Here is a 6,943-nt window from a genome sequence, read left to right as displayed (position 1 = left end):
ACAATTCAGTTATCACTTTCCCGCAGACATAACAAGGAAATATTTAAAAAGTCGGTTTGTTGATGTTACGTTGTTGCATGCTTTGTCTGTGAATGTATGTGTTTCATATTTGGTTTTGTTTTGTTTTCTCCTTGTTTTGTTGAAATTTCACATTTAAATACATCCTAGGAAGGACAAAGTTTTTTTTTAAAACTGAAATCATACTCTACAGTTAAACACAAAAGTGTCTGATCAAGATAATTATATGCGAGATAAACTAAATTACAGGTCTACAGCGAGAATCTTTGCAATAACTACTTGTCAAGGCATTGATTAAATAATAAAAGTGAACTTATGACTTGGTTAAATCAAAATATACCATGCATTAATACAGAATGGCACTAGATTGATATATAATGTATATCCTAACTTTAAATAAACATATCACCTTGATAGCTACCAAACAGAAAAAAAACCCATCAGAAACAGTGACTTATTTGAATATTATTTTGTTGATTTTCATTAAAAATGTGTAACTGATTTTCTTATATTCTTTAAAGGCATTGTGTACATTGAAAGAGATGGGTTTACAGGTATCCTCCAGAAGTAAATCCTCTAAACTAAAGAGATGATCAATTGCCTCAAACTCTATCATGGAAATCCTAATTGGCCATGTTGGCTTGTTCAGACCAGGCTGAAAATGTCGCGCCGTCCATTTCTCCGGCAACCTCATTGTCTCCTCGCAGCTGATGGCGAGAACCACCAATCGTCTCAGCACACTCTGGACATTTGGACTCCACCATTGCGCCGCCACAGTCCCCTATTGCGTAAATATGACCTGTGAAAGACAAGTTACAAAACATTAAATTAATTTTAAAAAATATTTTTCATATCAATGAAGTTTTAGATTATTTTAAATGATGAATTGGAACTGTTTTCCTGGCTACAAAATAAGTTGTGTTTCAAATATATTTGGATTATGCAGTCTTAAAAATGCAAATCCTAAACAGTTCGAATAAAGTATTGTCCAAAGTATCTAAAAAAAATGTTTCCGTGCATCTGTTAAGAATGGGCCTGAATCGCTGCATAAGAAAACTAATAGTTTTTTTTTTACAACTAACTTGAAGTGATATAAAATTATATCTATCGATAAAAAAGTCATTACGACCACAAAAAGTTCAATCAAAGCATATTTAGTACGCATTCCTTTCAGTATACGCTGGCCAATTATTTTTTTTTGGGGGGGGGGGGGTAGTAAATAGCCTTGAATTAAATTTGGCTTATAGGCAAGGATAAACTCCTGTTTACGTTCTCTCTAAGAAATATCTATGACACAGACTAAGTTACATATGGATTTCCTCCCACCAACTTACCAACAATCAGTTCCGGGTTAAAATGCAATTATATCAAATGAAAATTGCTTACCATTTTTGCACTTGTACCAGTGTCCCTTCTTGGAAAAATTAAAGGCCTTCAAAATCATTGTCTTTTCCTCATCTGATATTCCTAGACCTGTAAGTAGCACCTTTTCTTGCATTGTCTTCAGGACCTCCTTGGAATGTAATATATCCTCTATTTCCAGTCGCTTAGAATTTGGCCATCTTAAGTTAGAAAGTTGCTCTTTTAGTGTGTTTCTGTCTTTTTCGGTGACTTGGGATGGATTTTTCAAATCCACTTGTTGAAGGAGCAATGCATAGTCTACGTAAAGAAAGAATCTGTCAACCTCTTCACTGAATTGTTTGACCTCGTATTCGGTAAACATTGTATGTCTGTGTCGTAAAAGCCATTCAATAAGCATGTCAAATTGATCGATTATTTCAGTGCTTTCCTCTGAAGATTTTTCCATCATCTTATCAAACTTTTCTTTATATTTTGGAACAAAGAATGTAAACAGTTTTTCAGCTTTTTTGTTTGAGAATTCAATGTCATAATTCGATTTGGATAAATTTGATTTAAATCTCAAAATTTCAATAGCTTTACTAAGCTTACATCGTTGCTCAACGGTTTCTTCTGTGTTCAAAGCACATACTTTCTCTTTCGCAACTGATTTCACCATATTAATATCCTGTAAGTTTTGTAATATCATATTTTTGTATCTTTTACTGCGTCGTATTGGTGTCTGGCATAAAGGACATCGCAGAAGTCTTATTGCATGACTTTCTGAAACCGAATCATCGTTTCTTTCCACCTCCATTTTCATGAGCCTATCAAAGCCTTTAACCTCAAAAACGTGTTTGCAGTCTTCAAGTTCAATAAATAATGCATAAGGATCGTCCTCTTCCCCAAAGAAAATTGTAGTTAATTCCTCTTTGTCACATCTTCTGCACAGCTTGGGACATGGCTCACCGCATAATCCTACGCAACGATGCTTACAGGGCAAATCTCGATTACATCTTCTGTTGCAAGGTGGTCTATCGCATTCTTCAAAACATTGCTTTTTGCAACAATACTTGTTTTCGCAATGTTCATCGCATTTCCAGTCACATTGTTCTCTACAATCGATAGACTTTTCGCCAAATTTTCGACGACAACCACGTTTTCCCAAATGGCTACAACCAGACGTTCAGGGTTTATTACAAGGTGGACAAGCTGTAGAACATGAATGCTTATTGTTACAAGAATGGCCACATACCAGGACACGCTGGCATAATTGCTCACATACTACATGAAGCCTCCCACTAGAACAAGAGAAGCAGTCTCCCTTGCATGCATGACCACAAGGCAGAACAGTCTGACATTTCTGCTTGCATTTTAATCTCTTTGGTTTGGAGTGTTTACAGCATGGAGCTTCTATTTCATGCCCACACTTCGGGTGAATTACTGGAATTAGAACTGAGCATTGATCTGGCTGGCATTGGATGCCACAGTCTAATTGACAAAGATGACCACAGGGATTCGTTGTGCTACATTTCTCTCGGCAGGGGTAGGTTTCTAAGTCTGTAGAACACTTAACTTGTACTTTGTGATTACATTTCGTGTAAACCTTTGTTACTAGAGCTGCACATGGTCCACATGGCCAAGGATGTGAGCATACTTTTTTGCATCTATGGCCTTCATCACACATCTCCTTTAAACATTTTTTCATACATGGCATATCATGGTATGATGCATCCGCGTGACATTTCAGGTCGCATGTATGTCCAAAGTTCAGCTGGTACCCACATGGCTCGTTACATCCTCCAACTGGCACTAAATCAAAATCTGCTGGTTTGGATACTTTTGTAATAGTTTGGGGATGATTCACACAGTGCAGGGGAATATAATTTCCAAAGATATTATCTATTTCTGCTTTCGAAATAATTTCACTCCAGGTTCTACTCGTCCGAATGGTTTGAAAGTTTCCAATGACAAAGAAACCCTGTTTTGCTCTTGAAAGTGAAACACATATTCTTTTGGTGTCATGCAGATGACCTATTTTTCTTTCGTCGTTTCCTCTTACTAGAAATAATATTATAATTTTGTTTTCTTCTCCTTGGAAATTATCTACGGCCGTAACTGCAATTTTATCTTTTGTATCAAGTCTTGTGCCTGGTAAATCATTTTCCAAATTCTTTACATAATTCCTGATTAACTTAACCTGATCATTGTATGTCGCAAGGATGGTCACATCTGTTTTGCTATATCCTTGTAACAATAAGTAGCGGCACAATCTTGCAACCATTTCTGCCTCAAATTCATTTTTATGACTGGTTGAGTATTCTGATTGGCTCTCCTGATTTTTATGATCAAGAAAGAAAATGTCGTGTTTCATACCCCGTACATGATCATACGATAACACACTTGAATAATCCTGCAAGTTCTTGTAAATCGTGGGTGTAAGCATTGAAGATATTTCTGGGCGCATACGGTGTTGCTGTGATAGACATACACACGGCATATTATTTATTACAAGTCTTTCCATTAACGAAACATCTGTTTCCTCAACAATCATAATTCTTGGTTGAACATTTTTCAAGAGGTCAATATTTTGTGCAGCTCCTGTTGTAGTCATACCAACAAGATGGCAATTTGATACTATTTTGATATTTTCAGCCGTTTTCTGTTTTATATATTTGCTATTTTCTTCTTCAAATTCTTGCAAAAGTTTGTTCCTTTTATGTATAAGCTTATCTTGAAATTGCTGTATCCAGAACTTGTATAATCGCCATCTATCGTCAATGGTAAGACACCAAACATCTGTCACTTCCTGGACTTCATCCAAGTTCATGGAAATATCCAACCGCAATCTTAAGGAAACGTAACCCAATATCTGCTCCCTCTCTCGTAGTTTGAGAGATTGCCAGAAAGGATGCAGTTGAGTTGACTTTTTTTTAGGAATTAAAAATTCTTTTGTCACGAGAAGGTTTGACAAGACATTTTGATGACAGCCTTTTAGGTCAAATCGCAAATCATCAGTATCTTCTACAATCCTGCCTACTAACTGTGACATAAAAAGTTCTTCATCGTTTTCATCCATCTCCCACGAATCATTTTTCAGAGTATCTGCAATATTTGCTGCATTGGATAAATCTCTAAACTCCCTGCCCTGAGGGCCTAATTCTAGCCACTGAAAAATGACAGCAACAAAGTCTGTTCCATTGCACAGATAACTTGTGTCCTGAAGTGAATGACTATGAATCCTTGATCTATTTCCTTTCATTTGTTTTCTAAGTTCTGTCAAAGTACACCATTGAATTCGTTCAACATTACTGCGTGAACCCACACGGATGAAAGGTTGCGTTATTCCTGAAAACAGTTTTATGAGGCTATCCATATCGAACAATGCATTGAAAAACTGATCAAGCGCGTGATTTGTGTAACTCAGTAGCAAAATGGGTTTCTTATCGCCTTCGTCACTTCTCAAATTGTTGTTCAGTAGAAATTCTGCAATTCGCAAACCCATCCATGTTTTTCCAGTCCCCGGAGGTCCCTGTAAGATTCCAAGTTTTTTTGTAAGACAAAGTTTAAGCGCTGAGTATTGGTGCTCATCCATGCCTATTTCTTCTGCTGAGGGCCACAAACTTGTGTCAAGAAGTGGTACTCTATCATAATCTTTGTTCATTTCGCACCTATCAGGCTTCAATAAACATTCAAAATTTACAAGTTGTACTTCACCGTCTTTAGTTCTCGAGTAGAGAGGTTCGAGAACCTCAGTTTTGAGGTCAACAATATACTTTGAAAAGGGAATTCCAGCATTCTCGGGATGTAGCACCATATTTCTGGCCATTGATTGCATAGACTCAAGTGTATGTGGGTATGCAGTATAAAAGGCTTTGCTTTCCAGCATCACAATTCGTCCATTTGCCATGCTCTTCATTTCTTGAACCTCTTGGAATGTATGTCCTATCACACTCAGTGAAATCTTTCCATTTTTCAGGTTTTGATGTTTCGCTCTGCAATTAATGCGTATAAAAGTGTGTTGCAATTATTATTAGTTAAACAGACAACGTTTCCATACTGTAGAAAATTGCAAAAATCCCACTGTATTCGCTTGAATCCTTTAGCATCAAACTGCACCTCTACCACTATGCCGAAGTCAGGAACACATTTCCTCTCAAGAATACGTATCCCTTCAAAAAGCCTGACACTTTCATGTCGAAATCTTTCTTTTCCGTTTTTGTCGGGATTCAGTGCATGTTCCATGTAATCTTTTATTCCTTCCCTCAGTGGGCCAATGAAATCTTCCAAAAGTAGATAGAACTGTTCTACAAGATAGTGCGCCTGAGACTTTGATGCACGTTTTAACTGCCTTAGCAATAAAGTCGGGGCCACATTGTCTCGGATCATAGCAATCGTCGGTAATATTTCATACTTACTCAAGGTAGTAAGTTCTTTTTTCATTGAATCAGAAAAAACTATTTCTTCTTTTTCGTCGACTTCTAGATTTTCTCTTCTTTCCTTCATGTCCAATCGTGTTGATATTTCTAATAACGTTTTTTTCATTTCCTGGTTATTTGTACTGCTAACCAAATGAATCATTAGATTTAAAAAGGCCTTCACATTACTGGACTTTAATGTGGTCTCTATGGAGAGAGCAACCAGCACCTGATAGGAATGTCTAATAAAATCTTCATCAGAATTTGTCAATTCAGGACGAACCAGAATACTAGATGTAAATTCCATAAGGTCTTTTCGTGCAAAGAAATCATGTTTCATCAACGCTTCGCATACTTCCGAATTGTGTTCTTCGAACAGATGAGCTAACATCTTCATCATGCACTATAGATTTTCATCGCTGAAGTTTTCATCCGATACCAATAAAACTTTTAAGTCTTCAAGATATTTCACATTAAATCCGTCATAGTCTTGGATTCTAAATATACACTGCATCATTTGATCTTTGGATATAGGCTGTTTCTGTTTTGCAGAAGAACTTGAGTAATTAAATCTGATCCTGTCTGTATGTCTCTCGGAAAACTTTCTTGTCTGATGAGCATAAGTTTGTTGATGATCCATCCTTGCTTTTTTGTATGGAATAGCGTGATTAGAAGGATCAGGGCCATTGTGATGAAGTGAAGCTTGAATCACTGATTCACATTCCTTTCTTCCATTGCTCTGCTATTTCCAATGAAGAGGAATAGTCGGATTACAGGATTGTTCATTTATGTATTCTGGGCTAGTTTGGTTATGATCTGATCTGAAAGCGTGGATAAATGAATCTTGCCTTTGACTAAATGGTCTGTGTATTGGGCTCATCAGATTAACACCCGGCCTGTAATTAGGACTTGTTGCTCTGTGGCTTGAGCTATTTGGTCTGTAGGTAGGGCTATTTGGTCTGTGACTTGAGCTATTTGGTCTGTAGTTAGATCTATTTGGTCCGTGGCTTGAGCTATTTGGTCTGTGGCTTGAGCTATCTGCTCTGTAGAAAGGGCTAATTGCTCTGTGGCTAGAGCTATTTGGTCTGCAGGTAGGGTAAGCTGCTCTATAAGTAGGGTTTGTTAGTCTGTACCTTGGACTGCTAGAATTTGTCTTAAGAGATTTGTCT

The 6,943-nt window shown here is 37.1% G+C and overlaps 1 pseudogene; it reads right to left on the bottom strand.

Annotated features, from left to right (window-relative positions):
* Positions 1–620: 620 nt before the first annotated feature.
* LOC133174927 (NFX1-type zinc finger-containing protein 1-like) lies at positions 621–6,414 on the bottom strand (annotated as a pseudogene).
* Positions 6,415–6,943: the final 529 nt, after the last annotated feature.

Source organism: Saccostrea echinata, unplaced genomic scaffold (genome assembly GCF_033153115.1).
Source record: "Saccostrea echinata isolate AGI-Se365-2 ecotype Australia unplaced genomic scaffold, CSIRO_AGI_Sech_v1 ptg000060l, whole genome shotgun sequence".
NCBI classification, from domain to species: domain Eukaryota; kingdom Metazoa; phylum Mollusca; class Bivalvia; order Ostreida; family Ostreidae; genus Saccostrea; species Saccostrea echinata.
This window is presented reverse-complemented; position numbering and strand designations above follow the sequence as displayed.